The sequence below is a fragment of the Nilaparvata lugens genome, chromosome 10 (genome assembly GCF_014356525.2).
Source record: "Nilaparvata lugens isolate BPH chromosome 10, ASM1435652v1, whole genome shotgun sequence".
NCBI classification, from domain to species: domain Eukaryota; kingdom Metazoa; phylum Arthropoda; class Insecta; order Hemiptera; family Delphacidae; genus Nilaparvata; species Nilaparvata lugens.
The window spans coordinates 10,718,811-10,736,443 of NC_052513.1; the positions used below are offsets into that span (position 1 = coordinate 10,718,811).

General features: G+C 35.5%; 1 long non-coding RNA gene across 1 annotated transcript; it reads right to left on the minus strand.

Moving 5' to 3' along the window:
- Positions 1-256: 256 nt before the first annotated feature.
- LOC120353266 lies at positions 257-15,491 on the minus strand. The gene is made up of 3 exons (XR_005572256.1): positions 15,223-15,491; positions 6,427-6,627; positions 257-511 (listed from the first exon to the last, which is right to left on the minus strand). It is a non-coding gene; the product is annotated as an uncharacterized LOC120353266 (long non-coding RNA).
- Positions 15,492-17,633: the final 2,142 nt, after the last annotated feature.

A 17,633-nucleotide genomic window follows, 5' to 3' on the forward strand; every position in this document is an offset into this window, starting at 1 on the left:
ACGACCATGGTTTCGTGACCACACAGGTCACATTTTCAAGCAGACTAAAACTAAAACGGACATGCCGTTTTAGTTTTAGTCTGCTTGAAAATGTGACCTGTGTGGTCACGAAACCATGGTCGTGTACCAAATTAAAGTGTAGAAAACTGACAACATCTATGTGTTTTTATTTCATAATATAAAATGAAGTTAATAGTAGGGTTTGAAGAATAGACAATGACAGGGGGTGATTGAGGTTATTCAAATCCACTTTCCGAATAGTTTTAAAGCAAATATCTCTTTATTGGCTACAATGCATCATAGAAATGAAGGAAGTTGTTGGCTCCATGGATGAAGGCATCAACCCCGCGATCACGATTCGTGGATGGCTGAACCAACCAAATTGCCGCCAACACACGCAGAAAGGGGGCAGGGGGCAGCCGAGCCCCCCCCTTGAACCCCCACCCCCTTTCCGACACTGCACGCGCCTCAAGCTTGTGGGTCTTCCGCGGTGGTTTCACTGCGCGCGACCCTGAAATAATGAAAAACTAAATTAAAAAAAGCAAAAAGCGAAAACAAAAGAGATGAACGGAGGAGCATCATCACCAAGGACGAAGACGAAGATGCTTCACCGTCCAGTTTTCAGCCCATTATCTGGGAAGAACTTCTTCGATTTGCCCGTGTATATACTTTTCAAGGTTGGCCACAATGATTAATATTACGATGACGATGATGACTGGAGGTGTGTGCGTGTAAAGTGTAGGTGTGTTGGTAGTTGGTGGAGGAGATGTACACTCTTTGTACACTAAATACGATTGTTCAACGCAGGAAAACCGCAGAATGGAACCTGACATACGTTCGCAATTCATTCTGTTTGTGTCTCTCACACTCAATGTCTGCTGCAGAAGAGGAATCGCACATTCCATATGATTGGATTTTTATAATTTATTAGTTCTTATTAAGGTTGGGACGGGACAAAATTACGTTCATCTGAATTCACAATGAAAAGTTACAATATCGATTGTGAAATACTTTGCTGAGGATGATGAAGAGCATTACAAGGATTGTGAGGAGGACCTCACATGCGTGGAGAGATAATAATAATAATAATGATAAGGAGGAGGATGAATTCGACCTACTGGTTTAGGTGTAATCCGAACCATTGAGAAGTTATTTCGAGTCTAAAATAAGGTTTTTAGGAGAATATGATCTTCATCCTCAATGAGAGATATTTCTTATAAATGTTTTGAGAGATTACCACTTCATTGAGGTGAATACTCACAACCCACAAATCCAATCCAATAGAAGTCTAAAAAATGTTCAATAGCTCTATGCTGTTTCTGTTATCAAATTTATATTTAATAATAATAATAATAATAATAATTTTATTTCTCAATAAGCATTCATCACAAAAACAACATTACTACTAGAAATAATTCTCTGGTCGGCAGTACAAAGGTGTTAAGTCAATTTTTGGTCAAAATGAGTTATGTCAATAGGGGAATGTAGAAAAAAATTTGCTTTCAGATGGTACAAACAGCATAAGTCTACTATGAATATAACCTGAGTTATTGATGATGGTATTTTAGTCACATCTCACATCTTGAAATAAAGGAATTTCACAGAATGGTACAAACGTCTTAAGTTGACTTATAACATTAGTATCATCTGTGATGAATTACTCATTGCGGTACAAAAGTCTCAAGTCAACATATGGCATTCATATTCTACCTCTCGCGTTCCACCTTTTGGTACAATAGACTTACTTGTGAGTAAATCTTATCTAAAAAATCTTGTGAGACTCAATCTTACTTGTGACGTTGGTACCACTGACGTTTGTAGAATTATCATACTGGCAATGACATAACACAGATTGAGCATTGAACATTGGACGCTTGGAAAACATGACTGTATGGAATTGATTTGTTACTTTCCTTGCCCTATTACCATAGGTAAGGGAAGTATTGCTTTCCAAAAAAAATTAGGGTACCCTAATTTCAAGTTTTCTATACGTTCCAAGGTCCCCTGAGTCCAAAAACATGATTTTTGGGTGTTGGTCTGTGTGTGTGTGTGTATGTGTGTATGTCTGTGAACACGATAACTGCATTCCTAATCAACCGATTGACTTGAAATTTTAAACTTAAGGTCCTTAGACCATGAGGATCCGACAATAAGAAATTCAATAAGATTGAATCCAAAATGGCGGATGGTTACTAAAAAACCATGTTTATCACGGTTTTCTCGAAAACAGCTCTAACGATTTTCATCAAATTTATACCATGGATAGCTATTTATAAGCCCTATCAACTGACTTGAGTCTCATTTCTGGGAAGATTTCAGGAGCTCCGTAATATTCTTGAGAAAAATGGCGGATAATCACTAAAAAACCATGTTATTCACGGTTTTCTCGAAAATGGCTCTAACAATTTCCTGCAAATTTATACCATGAATAGCTATTTATAAGCCCTATCAACTGACTTGAGTCTCATTTCTGGGAAAATTTCAGGAGCTCCGTGATATTCTTGAGAAAAATGGCGGATAATTACTAAAAAACCATGTTTTTCACGATTTTCTCAAAAATAACTTGACCGATTTTTTTCAAATTCATACCCTGTATAGTTATTTATCAGCTCTATCAACTGGCATGCGTCTCCTTTCTGGGAAACTAATGGGGGGTCCATCCCATCCTTGAGAAATGGACTTAGTAACCTCCTTCTCATGCATGAGGTAGGTAGTCGAGATATTTCATCAGTAGTACAGCTGTTTTGACGACTTTAAAAAATTATCGAATTGCACAATATACACGAAGGAGAAAGTACTCTGAAAACAATTATATATACACATATACAGAAGTCTTATCGTAGTTTCAAATATGAGCAAGAAAAGTTGTGTGAGTGTACCACACCAGATTTTTTTTGATTAATTATCTATATAATAAGAGAGAGTAGGGTTGTGGATTGCATACCGGAAAAATGGGAATGATTTAGATCTCTAAATTTTGCACATAGATTCTAAAAATATTAATCTCATGCACCTGGAAGCCCAAATTTTAATTTTCCTTCCAGATTTTTCAGAATTAATGTTCAAATTTCATTAATGGTACATTCGATTTCATTAAAAAATCACCAAATCATATGGTCGAAATTAAAAAAGGAACATCTGTTTCTATATTGCTTTCTACCTGAAAAACATAGTTTTGAAACTTCGTTTTCCTGATCTGATCTATATGCAAGGAATCTGGTATTTTAGACATAAGTCAACAATCATTCATCAAATATGGATGCTCCCAACGGCTTAAGTCATAAAATTTGAATAAATATCAAATTCTATCTGATATTGATTAAATGCATCAGTACCATTCAGAACTGTGGATAAAAACGAATATAATGTGTTAACTTTGAAATTTAATGTGTTTCAAGTCTTGTGTTAGAATTTTTTGATATCTTCTTTCCTCTCTATTGGAAAATCAGATTTTTTGACTTAACACCTTTGTACTGCCGACCAGAGAATTATTCTATTGAGAAGACACTCCCGAGAAAAATTCTATTTTGGGAGTTGCCATCAAAGTCCATTTGTATAATTTATTTGATGCAATCAATTAAAAATAAATTAACTTAAACCATGAAATGTAAATATTCTAACAAAAGAGCTTACAGTCGGAATTTTTACAAAAGTTATTAATATTTGAATAAAAAATGAAAGTGAATGATGGAGACAGTACTACCTTATGTCTAGTAGAATATTGTAGTGTAAAACTAGAAGTGTTATATAGTAATTAAAGTACACGATGAAATTCTATTCAATAATGTTTCATTCCAAAAAGAGACTGCTCCAATCATAAATTAAAAAATGATACAATTAATTTTATTCACTTTCAAAGAATGTAAAATTTTGCCAAAAATCATTGAAGCTATTAACTCATTACAAGTGTACTATACAGTTACATGATGGGTGTTAGCGGAGACAACATAATATTTATTTATTTATTCATAATTTACAGTCTTAAGTTATTCATAACTTAAGGACAAAGAAACAGACTACAGTCCTTTTTTCCATCCCAATTTCATAAAATAAATTGTCCAAATAAAGGTTATGTGTGACTTTTCAATTCTTCACTAACTTCCACATTGAAACAAAACACAAACACTTGAACCAATCAATTTTGAATTTAGAAAGATTAAGATCCGAATTGATAACAAAATTCCTTCTACTTAGCACTAAATCTGTAAAATAAATATTCATTTGAAATATTTTGTTCCGAATATTGAAACAATTTTCTCCACTAGAAGCACAATATCCATTCTTTTCTCTCAGAATATCAATCTTATACATCAGGTATGTACTTTGTCTTTAATATGATTTAATTCGTATGCATCAATTCTTTGTTTCAAGTTTTTCACCGAAAAAGAACCCTTTTTCAAATTGTTTGAGTTAGAACATTTTTCATGATTGTTTGAAGCCAGTAACATTTTATTGGCGGTAATGTCCATTGGAAGCGCGTGGACTGTCCTGTTGCGCGTGCGTGTGTTGCAAGTGTGTGGGTGTGTGCGTGCGAGCGAGCGGACAAGTGCACAAGGTCGAAGGCGCGAGGGTGGCGAGTGCGGTGACCTTGACGTCTACTGTCCTGCCACCACGTCGCTTAACCAGATCATCCCACCTTCATCAGCCGACAAATTATCTGGCTTTGTCTGTGAGTGCGTGGACGAGCGTTCGCGTGCAGACACAATGCTCAATAATTGATGACGATCACACCAATCACAGAGAATAGAATACTCGTGGATTTGTCTCTGCACCAATCGTCATTTGTAGGGATTGTAGGGGGAAAATATCGCCAATGTAGGAATTAGACATCGATTCAAAAGGCTTTTCTTTGAAAGAGAATACAGTTGAGCCTTCATGTAACGAAGTTTATTATTCTGGGAAAAATCACTGTGCTGATGAATTCGTTACATAGAGGTGAAAACCCAGTAAGAATTCAAAAATGTCATGTGACTAAATTCTTTACTCACAGGAAATAGGATATTGTGATTTAGATGTTTGGTGGCATGCAATTTTAGTAAAACATCAGTAGAATTAAAACAACTGACATTGTATATAGAATGTATATAGGAAGACTAGGAAGACATTGTATATAGGAAGACTGCCTTGATGACCTTCAAACTGTACTATATAAAATGAAACATTATAATACTTGTAGGCACCTGGTCACTTGCACAACGAATGCCCATCAAAGGTTTAATTCGTGGAAACAATAAAGAGGAAAAGAGGAGAGAATAATTATTTTTCCCAGTAAACCACCACTCAGGATGATAAAATATTTCAAAAAAAAAACAATAATAAAATACTGTAGATGGTGACAGCGAATTAGTGAAAAATGGAAGGATGATAATGTTGATGAAACGGATAAGGATAGAATGAAACTGAGACATAAGAGGAATCTATGAAACAAGAATATGAAAGAAAGACAAAACTGTAGAGAAGAAGAGGTGAAGAAGACAATCATGATGGAAAATAATGAGGAAGTATGGAAAAAGAAGAATATGAGTGAACGAAAATACAGGTTGAAGAAAAAGAAAACGAGAAAGAGGAAAACTTGGAACACAGAATAGGACGATGACTGCAAGGAAAAACTTTTGGAAGGAGAATAGGATAAGAAAGAGTTGGAAGATTGAAGGCTGAAGAATTAGAAAAAAAATAATATCGTGAGAGAGAGTAGAGTGGAGGTGAAATGAGGAGAAAAGAGAAACTGATTAATATGACTTGCAGAGGGAAGGGAAGTAGATAGAATGGAGTGGACTAGGAGATGAATAAAAGATGAAGTCAAATGCGAATATGATGAAGAGGATGTAGAAGGAGACGAAGAAAAACGAAGAAGACAGGGAGAAACAGAATACGAGGTACATAGAGAAGATAACTGAGGAAACAAATAGAGAAGAGGGTGGGAAAATATAGAGAAGAGGGTGGGAAAATATAAAAAAGGGGGAAGGGGAGATGTTAGTAGTGCACAAGAAGAAGACGGTACAAAGAGAATAGATAGACAGGAAGGTGACGCAAGGAGGCATTGACCTTGACAGGTCGCTGTTATGACCTTGGAGGTCTGCCTAAACGCTGGCCGCCTGCCTGCTCTAGGAAAACTGATGAAGAGCAGCAAAAAGAAAAAAGGAAGGAGGGAGGTGTATGTTGCAGGAGAAAGAAGAAGAAGACGAGTGGTCCCACGGTCAAATGCTTCGCACAAGTCAAGAAGCATGTTGCTATGGTTTGACACTGGTCACTGATGATGATCATGCTGATGATGATGATACAGAAGAAGGGCGTGGAGTGATACACCTTGACCTTGTGAGGGGTAGGAGGAGTGAGAGGGATTGAGTGAGTGAGTGAATGAGAGAGTGAGTGAAACACTACATCTTAAACCGATGACTACATCTATCATTGTGATTGTTCACTCACCGTGTTCCAGATGTGATTGATATGATCCCAGTTGAGTGTTGAGTTGATCGAACGTATTGCTACTGTTACCTACTCGCAACTCAAGGTCACTCTGTTGATCGTCTCTCGTTTGATAGTATCCAGTGATTTGTTGCGTTGTTATGTCAGGCCACAAGTCCAGATCAAAAACAAAGGATTAATGAACTGTTTTAGTATGATCAACTGAAATCAATAAGACAAATAAAATTATAAATCTCATCCATTTTCAAGAATGTGACTTGAAAATGGCATTAGTAGCCGAAACATGTCGTGACCAAGGGTACTCAGATTTATATTAAAAAGAAGCCCTAAAGAAAAAAGGTCAACATGACAAAAATATGAGTATCTCCACATTCGCAAATGCGATAGAAAGAAAGGGAACTCTGTAAACTCGATAAAATTCTGCACTAAAACAACTAAACAATAAAAGAGAGACAACGTGAGCGTATAGAGGAGATAGGGATAAAAATGGAAAATATTATGAACTACAAAAAGCACTCTTCTTCTCCCGAGCCTATGTCCCATTTCTCTTGGAGTCGGCCCACCTTATCCTTTTCCTTAAAATTCACTGATTTCTTGAAAAGGTTTCCACTTACCGTGAGTGGTATTTATTAATTCAAAAATCATAAACTTAGTTTTCTCATTCTTGCTTGCTCTCCAATTATTTTTAAAATTTCCTTCTCCTTTTCCATCATCCAATGTATAGAACTTGATGTACTCTACTTTTCTATTCATTTGATGAGTATCTGTTGTGAGCATAACCTGTTGTGGCTTTCTTGAACTACTATACTTGTAAGTGATTGATACAATATAATTGCTTTTTCGGGAAAAACAATGAATTATTTATTTAATCGAACGTACGGTACATTATCTATCAGCAGCACTCAAAAGCTGTGAGTTATACATGTGAGACAATTTCGAAAGAACATTTTCGAAAACAGCATGCTAGCAATGAAATGAATTGAATTCGAGAAGGGAGCACTTGAGAAAATCGCAAAAATATTTCGCCACCTCAATTTTCTACTTTTGGCACGAACGCTCACTGAGAGCGTTGACCTCGTCTATTGGTCTTCTCCATCTTTTCTTCACTCTTTCCAACGCTACTCGCTTCATCCACTTCTTCTTTTCAACATTATACCCTCTCATTCTATTTTCTATCCATTCCTAATAGAATAATGATGAACAAATTTAATCGTTTAATGAATTGATACAACCAAGAAATCCATCCCCGTCGAATAAATTACAATCATTGAGGGATTTTGAGTTCGAAAAACATTTTTCCATTGTAGATATTGAAAATGAACAAAGTGAGTGTGTGTGTTTGATTCGGATTAGATTAGAGTTGGTATCAATATATACTGGCTTATACACTATTTTAAATTAAATGACAGACAGTATTGCTAACTATTCAATGAATTTTACAAAGTATGAAAAATCAATTGATGAGAATAAAGATTGAATGCAATTTGAATAATATTGTGATGTTACTACCTAATCAACAAATAATTGTCTCTGAGAAGGATTTAAAAAAATGTAACGCCCTTCCTATTAACACACGACCGGGAGATGGAGACAGAGAAAGAGAGAAAGAGAGAGAGAGACATATAAAAACAGAGAGAGTGTATGGGGGGGAATGAGAATGAGAGGAAAGCAAAGTACGCAGCCAAGTGTTGTAAAATGTGCGAAGTTTTAAAGTTTACTCTAGAATCTAGAATAATAAAAACATCTGTTTATAGATAGCCTGGATTGTTCTGGGGAAAAACTTTAATATTGTAGCGTACTAAGTTTCAGCTTTTACGAGACAGACAACTAAATGAATCCAATAAAGTGTTTGAAAGCATCTTGAACGGAGTGCAAGTAAGGAGAGACGCCATGGAAGAAAGCACCTTAATGGAGAGAAAGATTAGATCAATATGGTGTCTCGTTGGATAAAATGGTTGGTTATAAAATTTTAATCAACACCAATTCAATAAAATTTGTAATTTGAAGTGATTGTTCTATAGCAGTTTGAGCTGCTAGGTGTTCTTAGTTCTCTATTAGATGAGCAGGAACGCTGATAAGAATAAGATACATAAAAAAACAGTTGAGACAGAGAAAGAAATATTCTCAGAGGAATCAGTTAATCCTTTTACCCTATATACAACAGAAACACTATTTGAACTTTAAAGTTTAATAGTATTTAGTGCAAATGCATGGCTATCTGTAGCTCATATGATAGGCCTATATTTTCATCATATTAGTTTAAATTTTATAAATACACTCTTGCTGCAAATAAAATAGATGTGTGGAATCGAGAGGTACTAAATACTCGTATTATTTTTTAATATTAAAAATAATAATAGAACAATTATTGAATTTTTTTGTTTCAGAAACAAATAAGATGAAGTAGCTTACCTATGAAGCAAGTAAGATAAAACAGTCACAGTACAAAGTACATTATGCAAAGATTAAACTTCTTATCTAGGAATATTACAATATATGATTATTCTTCTCTCATCTATTTTATCATTTGTGGAATTGAAAATTTCGACAGAATAGAGCAAATATACTGAACTTGTTTGATGTATGAATCTTTTACAAGCGGCAAGTATTTCTTCAGTGGTGAGTATTTTTTATTGGACTATTCACCAGATCTAGCTAGTCACCTACGTACAAAACTAGATTGTTTCTCAAAACTTGATAGGCTGTAAAGCAGCCATCATCCAATCCAATCCGATCACTACCATGATCCGAGATCATCACTAGGAAACGATCAGTATTTCGACACATTTGATGAGATAATGCGGTCTGGAAAAGGACTCAATATCCACTAAAAAGTCATGACGTTTAAAGTGGCTTGTCCTTGCTCTTGGAGTGTGTTTAGCTTGGAAATAATGTGAGAAGTTACGAAAACCTATTATCTTTGCTGGTCTGTTTTCTGTTTATAGAGTGCTAGGGTCTCAGGATGACTCCAGTCTATTTACATAACCAAATACCTCTCTCCGTCTTTCTCTATTGCATCATTGTTTATCCGTTCTTGAACATATGGACCCGGACCCAATGAGAAAGTGGGAGATTGTGGCACCACAATTAAAGTCAGGGTCAAGTGTTTAGTAATTTACTCAGTCTCACAATACTATTATGAACAGATTTTATATAAGTGAGGTTGAGAGGGGTTGTCACTAGGACTGAGGAGATGGTTGACAAGTTAAACGATTTTGTGACAACTTAATAATAATCAAAGTATGGTTTCTTCAAGACTTTTTTCAAATTGAAGGATGATGAGAATTTTACTGTTAAAAATGTAACTCTAAAGCGCTCTTATTTGTAAGTTATTGAAAAAACGTTCTTACTGTACATTTTACAATTTAAACAAAATAAGTAAGTTGGTAATAGAGAAAAATCAAAAGTGTAGAGATTCGGAATTTATTTACTAAATAATAATTATTATTATTTTATTTGTTAACAGCACAGCTATACAAATGAGTTGAGTTGGTATACACTACATTACAGTATTAGTAACTTATATTATACAATCTTTGACAATAAATTGAATCATTTACAGGAAATTAACAATAATTTTCAACGAGCTATGAAGCATCAAGTAAACTACTAAATCAACTAATAATTTCATCGAAATTCCCAACATTACACTCATACCTTGCAGCACTCCAGTTAATAAGAAGTCGTCTCCAGAGAAATTATTAACGTTAGGAAGTAAGAGGATTATAGGGTGTCTCCTCAATCTTGTGGGATGATTGTTTTCCTGTATTTCTATATCGCTGTCGATAATGAATATGGACTTTATTTAGGAATGTCTTTAAAGGCAAGCCATTTAAACAACAATCATGCTATATGTTATGGGGAATATGGTTGTCCCACTGTTGACTGATGTGGGTGAGTTTGAGTATCCAAGTCATTTGGTAGAGAGTTAGTGGGGAGGATATTTTTAATATTCTTTCCGAAGAATGGACATTGATATGTCCAAAGCTCCGCCAATTTATGTAGATGCATAACAATATGATTATTATCTATAGTTATTATATTACAAATTGCTTTTTCATATCATATACAGTTCAATAATAATTATTTTCTTAGTCTATATTATGTAAATTCATCTATAATTTTGCTGTATTGTAAGCTATTGTATATAAGTGTATAAGCCAGTATATATTGTAATCTACATAAATAAAGTACTCAATCAATCAATCAATCACATGGTGAGAGATAATTTAAGCTGAGATTAATATATCACCAATCACCTATCCACAAAGTACAGAGTTCACAATATTAAAATTATGTGATGACCTATTATAAATAAGATTGTATAATTTCAAAATGATAAAAATAAAATGAACCATGTGAACTGAGTTCATATTTTAGGAGAGTATTAAATGATCATTGATAAGGTGTGGAAAATAACTTAATATCTAATGTTCGAAACAAAGATTGTGTAAATAGATTTATTGGTGAACAATGACTGATGGATGTGAAATATTGGATTTCTTTGTGTTCACCCACAACGTTTCAATAAAATACCAAAGATGCCGTATTAAAGTATTTTTAACAAATAATTGTTGTTGAAATTTGAAAACTACCGGGTATGACACCAAATAAAACGGAAACAAGAACATACGATAAGTAATAAAAACAGAGGGTCAAGGTCATTATTTATTTTATGGGTGTTGTGAAACTGTTATTGATTGTTTGTTTACTAAGAATATGAACGCCTACTATCGAACTATAGTAAGTTATTTACATACCCAAACTAGATTTCATAATTATTGGAGAAGATAACAATCATCAACTAGGAATTTCCTATCAAACATTTGAGAATTTTTACGTTTCAAAATAGAATACTCAAGTAAACAAAAATTACAAATTTCAGATAAAATTTCCAATATTATTGGTTGATCTAAAGTATTGGAATGAATCGTCCCAAATTATCAATATTGGAATGAGCATGATTATAAAAGTAAAACAATATAATTTGAAATACATCACATTTCAGCAATTTCGTTCACAATGTAATGAACCCCATTGGAGGTTTCTGTAATATTTTATTACAAGTAGATATATTTAATGAGTTTGAAATACGAAGTAATTTTTGTTGGATCAGTTAGTAGCCTATTATTGGGAATATCGAGAATTAACTTCCACTTTTATTATTGTTGATGCATGATTTTCTCCAGAAATACCACATTTGGAACTAAATCATAAAAGTTATGTGATGATTGTCTCCTAATCTCTGTACGTATTATTCGAGTGCCAACTCAAGTACGCCTACATCAAGTCGGCTCACATCTGAAGATTTTGTCAAGGAACACGTTCATCGAAGGATCTAAATTTGACGACAGAAAGCAGAAGTTTTCTGATAGAGACCACTGCCTCAAAACGTGGCCATTGTTTATAGATGCAGCGGTTGAATGATAGTTCACTAGTGCTCCAAACAGCATTCTGAGGTTCTCCAGAGTTTATTTTTGTCGTAGAGAAAGATAAGAAGAGATGAAGACACCACACCGTACAAGGGCATGGGGCCGGTACCAGAACACGTGTAGGAGCTTGAGAGCTCGTTTCAGACACGTGGATCCTCGAAAAAACTCTGGAAGGGGAGTGGGTGGGTGGTAGATAGTGCATGGGAAAGGAGTGGGAGACAACTAAATGTTGACGATGTTGATGATTGCAATGACGGATTGATGATATGTGAGTGAACCACACACCAACCGAGATGTGCTCTCAATCATGCCTCCTCTTTTTCTCCCTAATTTTTTTCTTTGTCTTTTTCCAAGAGTTTCACTCCTACGCACTGTGAGAAGGCAAGGTTGAATGGGATGAGCAGAGCATTGCGGGAGGCAGAGGCATGTGGAAAAGTCGTAATCCAGAATTAACCTTGAAAATGCCCAACGAAAGAATACACCGTGGGTGTGAGGTCTCCCTATAAAATAGGCTGGAAAGTATGGGTGCCGACTGCCGACGCTAAAAATTCTCTATTTTTCCTCACTCACCTCTCCTGTTCTCCTTTATTTTGCTTCCCCTTTTCCTCCCACATCCCCCTACACAATTTATCACTCTTTTGTAGGTCTTTTTCTTTCCCACTTGTTTATAAATTCTTGAGAACCAGGCCTGGCTGTATATCCTGCTCTCTTTCGATTTAATACAGAAAAAGAGACTGCTCTCAAGATTTTTATTCTCATCTCGAGTGAACCCTATGTTGTCTGCGGCACTTGAGCTTGAAAGAAAATTATTGCTTTGTTGGTACTCGAGGTGAAATAAGGAGGGTTTGTTTTTATTTCAGCAGGCTCCATTTCATAGCGAGAAGACTAGATTATTTCTTCCTTTCCAATGCTCTTTAAAACTCTGATTTTGAACCAACTTCACATTCCACATCAATTTGTTCAATTTCACTACTAATTTAATATTCCTATTCAATTTTAATTCACTATTTTTAAGAATCTCCTTAGTTTTATTCACCTTCAAATTATAATCAAATCGTGAAGGGTCGTGAAGGAAATGATGAATAAGATATTAGAAGAGAGAATTTCGTTAAGGAATATATACACCAAAAGCTGTTTCTCATATGAGTAAAAACGCAGAAGTTGATTCCCTCGCACGGTAACCTAAAAATGTCCTCGTCCTTGGGAAACCTCCAAAATGCATAAAAAATCTTACTCCATATACTCCATTGTAGATAAGACACGATCGTTTGGTCTTTACATTAGTTGGGTAGACGTTACATATTTACAGCATGTCTTATAAAATTATTCATGAGGAGACTAAAAAGTTCCAACTTTAGAAAGTACAAACTATTTTATCTTTTCCAACGTAAACAAAAGTTTCACCAGAATAAAGGCTAGGTGAGGAGAGGCTTCCATCAAATGAGCGTATGTTTGGTTCACTCTTAAACTTTACTGCGTGGTTTATCAACACCATCAATGATTCAGTATTGACTAACTGAAAGTGCGTTTAAAAATATAGTTTCAAGAAGGTCGGGTGAAGAAATATGATGGAAAGACACGCATTCAAATGCAAGAGAAAGTCTTGAGTTATGACCCCATTTAATCACAACTATCAAAGACTTTTTGAGCGTACTCAGTTTAACGAGGTCATTTTTTCGACAATCGAGAGAGTTTAAGCATTCGGTGTTTATTCCATCACAGTCAAGTATTGTTTACAAATTAACCATTCAAATCAATTGGTCACTATTCACTATGCAACTGATTATCTTATTTGAGGAGAGAACTTTTCATCGATTATTTTCTAAGTTTATTGGATTAGCTCACTTTAGTGATATGAGAACAGAATTTGTATTTAAAGTAGCTTAGAATCATGAAAATTGCAACCTGAATGAAAAATCACACATTCAAAATTTGATAATTTTAAATGGTATTTTTTGAAGAAGGCGATTGAATAAAAAACAGCGTATTTTTAGTATGATACCAACAATATTCTTCATGCAGTTTTAGAGCAAGAGGATATAAAAATAAAAATGTGAGTTGTTGCAGGATAATTTTCCATTAAAATAATATGGGTTACATCTATTCCAAATAATAGATTTGGCTTGCATGCTTGGTTTAGTATTTTTTGGCTATTTAAGTTGGAGGTTGGATGCATACTTAGAAAGTTAGCATGATATTTTTTATATCCATCTTTCCAGGTGTGCTTATCCTTTCCAAAGACACTACTCACACTAGCGCGACTCAAATCGCGGAGTGACTCTACATCATACACATCGACGCTTCAAGTGAGTGTTCTGTCAATTACGATGACAAAGTTTATAATTCAAAATCCAAAAATTATTAAAAAATTCTGAATAATACGAGCATATTGCAATTTTAAAACTAAAACCCAACTCACTAACAGAAATCATAAAATAATACAGATTGAAGTGGACAAATCACCTGCGTCGTATGTGACCAACGCGTCTTCCACTACAAGCTTGGAAGTTGCAGTTGGATGGGAAAAGAGACGTCGGAAGACCGAGGAAGCGGTGGACACCGGAACAGGCTTTACAAGCCTAGTCCATGATGGATGATGATGATGATGATGATGATGATGATGGAAACCCAACCCCAAACCGTCCTCCAAACTTACTTTAACCTTTTATTGATTTCTCCTCAATCATAATCCTAACCTCAAATGATGAGATGAACCCTGTTTGGGTTTTTAATCGTTCTTGCACTGCAGATCCATTCATTGAATACTCGAGACTGAGTTTCAAGGTGACTCGACATTCTGGTCTCCAAGAGACGTGAGACTTGGATATCCTAATGTTCAATAAAGTGAGATTAGGATTTGAAGTGAAATAGCGCCAATATAAACGAGAACACGTGCAAATTTGTTGAAAAAGTAATAAAATTTCTCATTCTATACCATTGGAAGAAGTTTGATCAAAACAAGCCGTCAATTATTCAATTTCAAATAAGTCAAGTTGAAAGGTCGGGAAGTCTGTACCAACTGTATCCACGACTGGAGTCGTACGATTTGAGTCGCGCTAGTGTGAGTACTGCCAAAGGGTTGGATTAAATTAGATTCATGCAGATTAATAATGGTGGTTTAATGGTGTCCGGTTTCCAAATGTTTCCCATTAGGGAACTTTGCACTATATACGGTGAGTTGGAACTACCCTTGGGTCTCCCCACCATTGAAAGCCATACGCTAATAATAATAGTGGTTAATTTATTTAGCGGCCTGAATCCATTTTATATGCGTTAAAAGACAAACTTGATTGGAAAAAAGTTCCTTAATATTATTATATTGTTCGATCATTATTGATTCTCTCCTCCAATATCATCTCCTCACCATCACCACCAACGTTGTTGTGAAAGCATCTTCAAGCAGCTTTGGAAATAAGTACATCTTCACAAGCACTTCAGAAATGGTGGATGGTTGAAATGATATCCGTATCGGCTTTTCATTTGTCTGTTTCATTCCCTTTCAAACTCTGATTAATCAAGACGTCAGAGTCAAACATTAATCAAATTTATTTCGTCGACCCAATGTTGCAACTTGAATCAATTTGATATCACAGACAGAAAAACAAGTAACGTCATTGAAAAGATACTAATCAGTTGACGAATTGTTTACGTTTATTGGTAAATATTTAAAGAACTGGATCAGAAAGGAGAGAAAGTGGTCTGGCTCTGGCGGCGGATCAAGGCCGTACAACAACTTCTGGTGTCTCCTTCAATCTTTCTCTCTGTCTCTCTTCCCTCTTTCTCTCTCCAAATGTAATTCAAAACGGAGCCAGCTGGCAAAAAGTGAAAACGAAGATAAAGTTCAGTAAGTAAATGCAACAGGCGCGAAATTAGGTTACTATAATCTGCCAGGGCGTCGACCCAAAGGGTAAATATAAAAATTATGCAAATTATTCCAAAGCATATAGCAGCAGCTAATATAAGTTGAAGTGAGAAAACGTATGTGTGAAACGATAATGGAACCGGTTGAAGTTGAAATTATGCGTTGGATCAGACCACAGTTTCATAAACGCCTTGGATTCACTTTCTTTTCGCTGGAGAAAGTCCATTTTACATTTATTTTCCTCTCTCATTTCATTTCTCATCTCTTGTTCACTCACATCACTCTCACTGCTTGTGATATTTCACTAGTTTCACTCTCGTTTGTGAATAATGAGATCAGCTTGATCAAATGCCATCAAGCAGACTGGATCATTTTTCACTAACACTTCACCGTGAAAAACGATAAGCGTCAATTATTCATAGCTTTTTAATCCCACGAAGTCATTTATCTATTAAATCCATCAGCCTTAATGAAGAGTGACCTATTTCAAAGAGACTGTAGAAATTGTAGAATCAATTTTATGATGAATGCTCCATGTTTCCATTTCAGACAGAGAGGTTTGTCTTTCTCTTTTAAATTTTATTTTATTCCATACTAGCAGGAAACCCGTGCTCCGCAAGGGTCTAATCACTCTAATCAAAAACTTAACATACTAGAAACTTGAAGAAATTAAAAAACGCCTTTAACCATCCTCGGTAAATTAAGAATCTATATGCAAAGTAAATCAGTCCAGTAGTTCAGAAGCGATAATGCCATCAAGTGATAATGCCATTCGTGAATTTTCTATCCCGTACGTGTTTATCCGATTCTTTATATTATAGTTCAATTTTCAATCTTCAATCGTTTCATTTCTTCGGTGGTGTCGTCTGGCTGCACGTGGCACGAAGCTTACGAACAGGCGGGGGCAGACTTGGTCAAAATCAAACGCTGGTTGGAGCAGAATACCTTAACATTAAATGTAGAAAAAACCAAGCATCTGCCAATATTTTTCAGAAGTGACAGTGACCCTGCTCCGAGACGGCAGGCCCTCCACTCCTGTGGTGACCTGCAGTCGGTGGACTGCGGTTGCAATGTCATAGAGCGTGTGGAACAATACAAATATTTAGGTGTAATAATTGATCATAAATTATCCTGGGTTCCACACATTCAGGGAGTTAAAAACAGGCTTAGAAAACTCATTTACGCCTTTTTGCAGCTTGGAGGGGTGCTGACTGTGGGTCAGTGTAGGACGGTTTACTTTGCCTACGTGCAGTCGTTGCTCCAGTATGGTGTCCTGGTGTGGGGGGGAGTCTCGGCCGCCGCGCTGCATCCACTAGCTGTCACACAGAGATCACTCATAAAAATAATTCTAAATAAAAATATCCGATTTCCTACTGAACAACTCTACACCGAATTTCCTGTTCTTGACATAAGACAAATCTACATTAAAACTCTTCTTATTTTTATCAAATCGTACAGAACAGAAATTTTTACACAGCTAAACCATAACTACCCCACTAGACATATACTGAATTTTGGGTTTAATACACCTAGAGTTACCTTTACATCGGTCGATAACAACCCATTTCGTATTGCTCACCTACTTCATCGCAATCTTCCAATCACAATAAAAGAGGCTGAGGGATGCAGTGTTGCTAACTACAAAAAGAAGATAGTCACATGATTGCTTGGTATTGGTCGGGAGGCATCAGAAGCCCTCATAAACTCGCCCTATATGTAGATTCTGATTCAAACTCTGTTAACTCTGGTACTGTGATGCAGCACTCTGAACATTATAATAAGTAATTTGAAAACTTTAGGAGATAGGTACTCCAACATAATACTAAGTCTCTAATAAAAGAAACCCGCGACATCATGCTCTGTTTATTAAAAAAAAAACTATTAATAATTTATATTTACTTTTCTTTATATAA